The 9,855-nt window shown below is 26.2% G+C and overlaps 1 protein-coding gene across 1 annotated transcript in view; it reads right to left on the bottom strand.

The window, feature by feature from the left end:
* The window catches only part of LOC108752614 (potassium voltage-gated channel protein Shab), a 51,906-nt gene that overhangs the window by 35,943 nt on the left and 6,108 nt on the right, over positions 1-9,855 (bottom strand).

Genomic DNA, 9,855 nt, shown 5'->3' with positions numbered 1-9,855 from the left:
GGGGGGGGGGGGGGGGGGGAGAGAAACCGCCCATCAAATGAAAAAAGTGAAACGATTTCAAGGGAGACGTATTTTGGTAAGGTTTTTTTCTAGATGAAGGTGCCAAAAAGATACGAAAGTTATCTTCATTTTTTAAATGAAATTATGTCACTTTTTTACATAATGTGATTCCTCTAGTTATTATGCATCTTGTTATTAAAATAAAAATATAAAAAACCAATAGTTACTAGATACTTTATTCCGGCACATATTAAAATATTAAATCTACATCATAAACTATTATTTCTTTATAATCCTATACCTTAATACTTTTATAAACAGAATAATGAGATGAATCAATTGTTAAAGAAAATACACAGTTGTTTAAAAAAAAATTGTAAGCAAAATAGATAATTTTTTAAATAAGCAACTATGAGTTTTTTTTACATCAATTGATTCATCTCATTATTTTGTTCATAAAAATATTAAAGCACGATTATCAAAAAATTAATAATTTGCGAGATGTATTTAATATTTCATGTGCCAAAATAAAGTACAAAATATCTCGTAACTTTTTGATATCTTTACCTCAATATTTTTATATGCAGAATAATTAGAGAAATCATATTATATAAGTAAACTGATATAGTTTGTTTCACTCTAGCTTATTGTACTAGTTCAGGAAACTAGTTCTTCGAAAAAAACAGGCTTAATATTACATATTATCCATACTCAGTCCGAGGATTACTAGGGTTAGCTTATGTTTTTCAGTGACAATTATATGTTAACCGCGGTTATAAAAGAAGCTGGAGGATGTTGAGTGGTCGGCACTTTTGCTTTTTTTTATTCAATGCAGGCGGAAAAGCTACATTTAATTTAACCTTATCCGAAACGGATCTTATTCGAAACCGCGCATAGCGTACACATTCTGTTCCAACTGAATCGTGCACAATGCTACACTTTGTGCATTCCTGTGTACAATGAGTCACAGAAAGATTGCAATATTTTTTTTTCAATGGGTTCTGAAATGCAGTCTGCTCACTGAAGCGATTGGCTCTTATTTACATTCAATCACTTTATAAGCAAGGCTAAATCAGGCTGAGTTCGAAACGTATTAAAAAATTGTTGCAACCTTTTTGTGATCTACTGTACATATTTGTTAAGATGTGTTAAGCAATTGGAAAGCATCATCCTATAACATTAGATCGAATTATATAATTATATTGTTTTTATAATTTTATATGCATTTTCATCAATTCTATGATAATTCAAAAATAAATTTTTTTATAATTTTGAAAAATGACTTTTTTGAAACACTGTATCTGTAACAAAATATAAAATTGATAATGACGAATTACGAAAATGTTTCTACAGTGATAGAATTAAGCAGATATGAAATAACATATAATTTTTTAGCGCATTTGCGATATATGTACAATAAGCAAGCAAATATGCAAGAAAATAATTTTTTGATTGAATACTTTTTCCATCATATTGAGTACGACATACATACAAAACTTCTCATTTTATTTGAATATTAAAAAAAAATTAGTGCTATGTCTTACTTCCCCAACTTCTTATTATAATTATGGTTACTAAAACGTTTTTTAATATTAGTGTAACCTTGTTGAAGAATAATACTAATGAAGGTTAATAAAATCCAATATTGTTAAGAAAATCTAGTGTCGAGTGGTATTTATTTCTGAGCATAAATCCGTTTTGTTCCATGTGCTTATATAAAGTAGAATGGATAGATAAATGCGTTTAGCTAAGCCGAAAGATTCTTGCAATACAAAATACAAAAGGAGAAAGGCCATTGAAGAAGCAACATCTCTGATCAAGAGAGCCATCATATATGCAAGGAGGACATGATATAACTTCAATAAGCAAATGTTTCTGTGAAAATTGAAGAATATGCTGATTCAATAGAATCAATAGTGTTTTCCTAGAAACGTGTAATGCAACTTTGTGAACATAGCTTTACCAGAGAGTATCTCGTCGTTTAAACGCAGTCTGCCCGACGTCGCTCGACTCATACAATTTTATTGTATTGTTCGGCTAGCTTAAAAACGTGCGTCCCTTCAAAACCCCGCTCCCTTGTTCAGAATTATATATGAACTTGTTTTTTTAAGAAATCAATAGTCCATCTCCTCCTTCCCCTGTGTGTCTCTCTTCGTAATATTGTTTAGTCTAGAGCAATCGCTACAATGCGAAATCAATTCGTTGCTTCGAAGATTTAGCGAAATTAAATATAATACCAACGGTTATGCGCAATTAGGTTGTTAAATATAAAACAATAATGATTTAGCTCACAATATTTAAATTGCAAGTAAATAAGGAAAGTGCACATACATTCGATAGCAAATCAATAAAGCAGCAGGTTTGCTTATATCTTTCTTTGTTTTCAATTATCCTTTTAAAAAATGTTATTTTAAATAATATTATTTTAAATAATATCAAATAAAGCAATAAAAGTTTTGAATATTTTTGTACAGAAAAATAAAGAACAACTAGAAACGTTTCTAGAAAATAAAATATACAAGGTAATTTAATACAAGCACGGATAACATTTGAAAGATAATAAAACATGATAAAATATACATTTTTTAAATCCTATATCCAAAAGCAACACATTTCATATGATTATGAGAGGTGAAATTATATATATATATATATCTCAGAATATTTAGAACTATTTTATATGCAGATAAAACGGAGTAAATTAAGTTAAAAAGCTTCTACAATTTTTCAATTTTCGCAATAATTAATGAGTTATTAATTATTAAAAATCACAGCATTAGCCTATCCTGAAAAATTATTGAATCTAAACTGAAATTGTTCTAAAAATTTTGCTGAAATTTGTTGAAATTTTCCTAAAATTGGATTTAAACTTTGCTAAAAGCAATTAAAAAAATATATATACCGAAAATTTTCTGAAATTGCATTAAAATTTCTCCGCAAATTTATCCGAAAATTTTTTCAAAAATTTTATGATATTTCTTTAAAGATTATATTGAATATTTTTTAACATTTTACTTTTAAAAGTATTGCAAAATTGTTACGAATATACGAAAATTAATTTTCCTACATTTATATTTTACATAAATGGTTTTAATATGTATGAGAAGATAATATGATATTAATTTTTATTAGTACATTATACTTATATTTAACATTAATAATTTTTTTATGAACGTTCCATCTTTTTCACAACATGTTTGATCAGATATATAATAACTATGTATATATTTCACTGAAAAATGTTTCAAAACAATTTCAGTACAATTTCAATGAAATTTCAACGAAATTTCAGCGAAATTTTTCCACCAGAGTTGTACCTATATTTAAGATAAAATAATATATTAAAATTAAGTAATTGAATAATACCTGTTGCTAGTCTTTATTATATTATATCTACATTTAAGATAAAATAATATGTTAAGATTGAATAATAGATACTTTAAAATTAGTACATTTTGATAGCAGCGCATTTGCATACAGTTCAATTGCACACATCACTCACATCGGCCTATTCCTAGTAATTTTCACTGCTTCATCAATGAGATTATTTGAAATTAACTAATTAATGCATTGAAAAAAAAAATTACGAAATTTGAATAAATATTTGTTTAGATAGTACCAATGGGACCATTTGCTTACAGAAAATTGATTTAATTTAAAAAAATGATATTTAAATTAAGTATAATTTTTTTTAATTGAACAAATGTGTATTTAAGTAAATGATTCAATTGGTACTATTTAAACAAATATTTATTTAAATTTCGTAAATTTTTTTCAGTGTGATGTAGGCAACTGAGATATCTATTTTGATATTTATATAAGAAAAAGGATATTTATATTGAATCCTTTTAAGATAACCTACTGAAAATTATTCATAGATATTTTTTATTGGATTTTAAGAAAATTTAGATTTTTCTTTGTAAAAACTAATGATTTATTAGAATTACAATTTAGCAATCCAATCATACAATTTAACGAGTTTCCAAATCGTGATATGTGATTCGAATTCTCCTATGAGGGAATTATTCTTGGACCAAAAAACGACATATGTCGAGGAGTTTATATCATTGACAATTGATGCAAGAAGGTTTGTTTTATTTATACCATTTTTGGCAGATCGTATAGTCTTGTTGAAAAAAGATTGTAGTGATTTAATTTTACTGGGAATGTTGAATGTTTCTAGGATTGTGGTGTTCTGTGCGATTGTATTTGTTGTATTTTTATCAAATTTTTTGTATGCTTTGTCCAAGAGTACCACGTAGTTTTAACTCAAATCTCATTCAGACTCCCAATTACTTATCTATAAAACTGATTACGCAAAATTCAATGATTGTATGTTACTTCGTGATTATGACCAAATCTAATAATCAGGAAACATAATTTTTTCTAAGATAATTGCAAAACATTTGACTCCATTTTACACGATATATTTAGAAGAGATAGAGATGAGGTTTTAGAAATTGAATGAATACTTCAATGAGTCTGAATTTGTAAGAATGAGAGTAAACTCATATTTTCGGAACACATATCAATTATTTATAGTCTATACTATATATTACAAAACACAGAAAATGTAGAACCTATTCTAGAGTATTATTGTACATGTGAAACGGAAACACGAATATTATTCACTATACAACATGTGTTACATTATATTATATTTATGTTATTGAATGAGAATTTATAACATTGGTGTAATATTACTGTTAATTTAGCGAGTGGTCATGTTATTAATATATTATAATACTTAAAGCATACAATGTAAAAATAATACAAAATATCTTTTGAATAGAATAAAATGCAGATTATAAAACTATAATTATAATTAAAAATTGATTATATTTTTTAATTATTTGGTGGAATTACGAGATGTAATCATGGAATTTGATGTAATCAACTCGGTGGATGAGTAATTAAGAAAGTCTAAGACTCAAATTGCAGTCACGTAACGAGTTTTGAGGACTTTATTTGTTAAAACTCTAAACTAAGAGAGTTGCAGACACGATAATTTTTGCATTAAAATTCTAAAAATTATCATTTTGCGACTTTCTCTGTAAACTAAACTATAGTTGTTGCAGAGCTATACGCTTTGAGATTATTGATAGGCATTTCATGAATTATTATGTTTGCAATTGAAAAGTACATACTATAGGAACTGGGAAAACAGATTTCAACCTAACAGAAACCGTATATTCTGGTAAACACGGTTTCTGATAGGGTGAAATTTGTTATTTCTTGTTACTTATATTTTTTTGTATATTAAGTTTATAACTTTAAAGTTGGAATGAATTCCAACGGGAGATAATTTAACATAAAATATATGCGACAGAGTTCTTTGGCATTTTAAAATAATTTTTATTTAGATAAATTATAAAAGTTTTAAAAATTGGAAGAAAAAAATAAATTTTGAAACACACACATACGAGGGGCTACTCACCTCTGAAATTAGCGAAGAAATCAGTCAACGAAGCAATCAAGCATTCATAGAAATTAAGAAATTATCTGAAATTAAACAAAAAAAAAACATCGTCGAAAAAAAACACGATTTTGGTCGCGCGTTTCAAATTTCTTTTGGAAAACAAATGAAGTCACTGTGAAATTACGTTGAAACAACATAAATATCAGAAATTGGAAATCATTTTCATCAATGAGTAATCTCTCACATGCGTATATGATCATTCTTTTTTTAATCTGAATGCATCATTTTAAAATGTGTTGAAGTTATGGTGAGAAGAATAAAAATTATTTAGATAAATTACAAAATTTTTGTGTACAACATTTTTCTCAGATATTTTTTTCGTTTAAGAAAATGTAAATTTTACTTTAAGAAGATGATTCTTCTTAAAGTGAAATTGAATTAAATATTTATTTTAAAAATATAGAAGATGTGACGCGTATCTTATCTTTATGCTAGAAAATGTTTAAAATTTGTTAAAATCGAAGATAGAAAAAATATAGTTGAATATGTTTCTTTTTAAATAAATAGAAAAAAAGCATTAAAATATAAAATATTTTATTCTACACATTTTTCAAATCATAAAATTGATTATTCTGATTTCAATTATATTTATTCGACGTAGGCTATTACGATTTTTATTTTTCATTTGTATACATTCATCAATCTATCCACAATTGACTCTTACAATCCATTCGATCCACAAAAGATTTATAGATCTTGTGGATTACGACTGAAGAATATACTCGTCGGTACATCTACAGGAGAGATTGAAGGGAATTGCGGATACCTCAGGGAAAAGTTAAATAAAATTGCCAATTATTTATCAATTAATAAAAGCCCTTTTTTTTATTCAAAGAATACTTTAGATATTTACCTTTAAATTAGAATAATTAACATTCATGTATTATCAATATAAACTACAATTTTAAATAAAAACGAAACTTTTACCGTCCGGAATTATCCGCCGCCACACGATATCAGTTTTGTCTTTTTATTTAAAATTATAGTTTATATTAATAGTATACTATTATTAACATTGTTATTTAATGTCAATATCCTTTGAATAAAGACTTTTATAATTAATAAATAATCGCTGGCTCTATTTAACTTTTCCTTTGAGTATTATAATGGTATTTGCCTTAAACAGCGTGTACATTCTGTGTCATGTATTATAATATGATACTAAGCATATATCGGATTATCATTGGATATGAAAAATGAGAGGTTACTCACTATTCTAATAATGCAATATTATATCATCCGCATTTATCTCGCGTCTGCAATTCTCCCATTCTCCTCTAGTTATAATCCCTCATATGTTCTAAATATAGTAACAAATTGATAATTTCTATAATATTGATAGGTCTGTTAGAGGAAATTTAGATGCAAGTGACGAGAAAGAATTATAAGAAAATACAGAAAAGAATATATATTGACAAATAGAATTGATACACTAATGCGGTGCTGGATTTTCAAAGCGCTAAGAGAATTCTAAAGTAAAGTTCAAACTCCGAGATCGCTATTTTAGCAATAAAATGCGACACATCAACCATCAATATCGCGCGCCCACATATACATAAATTTTCAAAGGACAATATCATTTTAATTAAACAACTAAGTCTAATTCTAAGAACTTCATGTTATTTGTTCGTGTGAACTACTAATCTATGGACCACAATTTCGTAAATACAATTGCAAAGCTCTTATCAAGCAAACAATATTGACAGCTCTGACGCTGTATTGAATTCAGAAATGATGAAAAGATCTCAATTTAGACAGTATTTTTCATTCTCAACATAAACTCCACTTTACAGACGTATTAATGCTTACTTTAATCCTGGAAAAGGATTTTAAAATTTAAAGAAAGAAGACAAAAGCAATTATTGTACAAAAATTATTGCGTTTAAAGCAGACTTTAAGATTTCCCTAATGTTATATATGTCGTTCTCATATAGGCATGCAGCGAGGTAAGGGCAACAAAAACAATTTCAGAAGTCACTTCAAAGTATAAATACCGGATTTTCATTTATTTTAAATAATTTAATGGATGAACGTTACGATGAGATTATATATATTAAATTATATACGAGTATATTAGGAATTAGGATCATTTTTTTAAATTATCAGTGTCATTTCTAAAAATTAGGAAAGAATGTGTCACGTGAAAGAATGAATCCCACTCAAAATATTATTTTATCTCGAAGCAACAGTGTGTGCAATGTATATTGTTTGTGGTGTGTAAAATATATCAACAATTGCAGACAATTATCCAAAGTATGATATAAGATAATATTTGTTACTAAAACAAGAAAAAGTTATTGGACCAATCATTCTTTTGTGAATGTTCAAATTGCAGTATCCGATGTACCAACATTGATGTATGTTAAACATTGCCCACATTTTTTATACTACAAATGAGTTTATGCAAATATTGTTTAAGTTAATAGTATTCCAATTATCATCTTTATTCACTGACTACAAACTTAGAATTAAATTTAATTAAATTTTTTTCTGTCAAAATTTAATTTACCATTATTTATATCTTCATTTTTAACCATATTTTTTAGAGTTGACGATTTCGTTCTATATTAGATATCCGGAACTATATTAGATATCCGAGTATCAGGATCTTGAATATTTGGATAAAATGTTCCACGAATCAAGATCGTGGATATCAGAATCGGTTCAGAGTCGATGGTATATTTTGAAATAAAGTAAAAATTACAAAATAAATTCACTAATTATTGATATATATGTATAAAAAAAAGTGTCGAGAGATTCAAGTTCGAATCGAAAATCCATATTCAGATTTAAAATCCGAAATTCAGATCTGAAATCTGAGATTTAGACTCGAAAAGTACAGATTTTCACTTTAATTGGATATTTATCTCGGATCAATGTATCTCTATCTTGGCTATTTGAATATTCCAACAATCGTCAACCCTAATATTTTCATAATGCAGCTACAAATTAAAAAATCTTGCAGGATTTATTTAAAATTAACTGAAAAATTTATTAATAAATTTATGTTCTACAAAAGCTTTAATTATAAAAAACTGTTCTTATTGCTCACATTTTTTATTTAAAATATAATAATACTTTTTAATGTTAAATTAAAGTTTTAAAAAAATACTTTTTTATTTCTCGATTCTTATTCTGAAGTATTTAATATTTTCAAAATCGGAAAAAAATATATAATTCTAATTATTTAAAACATGATTATTCTTATAGCATCCAGTACAATATAAATAATACATTGCAAATATCGATATCGAACTCAATAGAGAAACAGATTTATTATTAATGTATTTCTAATTAATATATTTTTTAAATTTCATCTTCGATAGATACAGTCTTTATTGACTTTTATAACATGTGGTTACTTATGTTAACAATAATACACATGTCTAAAAATTTTTTTTTTCGATTATTTATAAATGCTAAACTAATATGTTTATGACAAATATGATAAATTTGAAAAAAATTCTACGTAAATTATAATTTATAGTTCTGTTTCGACATTAAATATTTGACAAATGAAAACTTCAAAATTAATTCTTCGTTTAATTTAAATAAATTGATTTAGGCTGGGTTGTTCTACCTTTCTATAAATAATATACTTCGAGCTCAGTGTCTTACTCTCATACTCTCTTCTGTTCTATCTCTTTTACTCTTTTGTTTATTCAGTAGGTAAGTTACCGCATAGTTTATTTGAAGATAGAACAACCAGCTCATCAATCTAAAATTAACTTTAAAGGTTTCTATTTCAGTTTCTACTTCTTCATTGTCTACTTATACTTTTGAAATGTAATTCGCTATTATTCTTACTTTATTTAAAAGAACAAAATAGATAATTCTAAAAGATATAAATTTAAAAACTTACTAACAAAATATTATTTTTGCGAAAGTATCATTATTTTTACTTTATTGACTAACATATGAAAAAATGAAAAAAAGAGTTACAACAAATTTGTTACAGTTCATGTATAAGTATTTTAATAAGTGTGTTGTTACGTATATAAATTTTACTATAAACATAAAAATACATAAACAAATTTACGTATTTATCTTTTCGTATAGGTTTATATAAGACGTAGATGTGTATATATACACACAATATCGAATTGAATTCGTTGGCAGCAACTGTTAATAACGCTTAGGGAGCGGTGTCGAGAAAGAATCAACGTGATACCTGGTAATCGCGTATAAAGCACTCCCATTATCATCGGTAGCCGATTACATAACACGATGATCATTTATGCTTGGGATAAATACAAACTATGGATTAGAAGCTAATAATACAGATAGAGAAAAAGACAGATTAGTATTATGTTGAATAACTTCACCTAGAAGTAAAAATATAAATATATAAAATATAATAAATATTAAAAGTATAT

The sequence above is a fragment of the Trachymyrmex septentrionalis genome, unplaced genomic scaffold (assembly GCF_001594115.1).
Source record: "Trachymyrmex septentrionalis isolate Tsep2-gDNA-1 unplaced genomic scaffold, Tsep1.0 scaffold112, whole genome shotgun sequence".
In the NCBI taxonomy this organism is placed as follows: Eukaryota; Metazoa; Arthropoda; class Insecta; order Hymenoptera; family Formicidae; genus Trachymyrmex; species Trachymyrmex septentrionalis.
The sequence above is the reverse complement of the archived record's forward strand: the minus strand, read 5'-3'. Positions and strand labels throughout refer to the sequence as shown.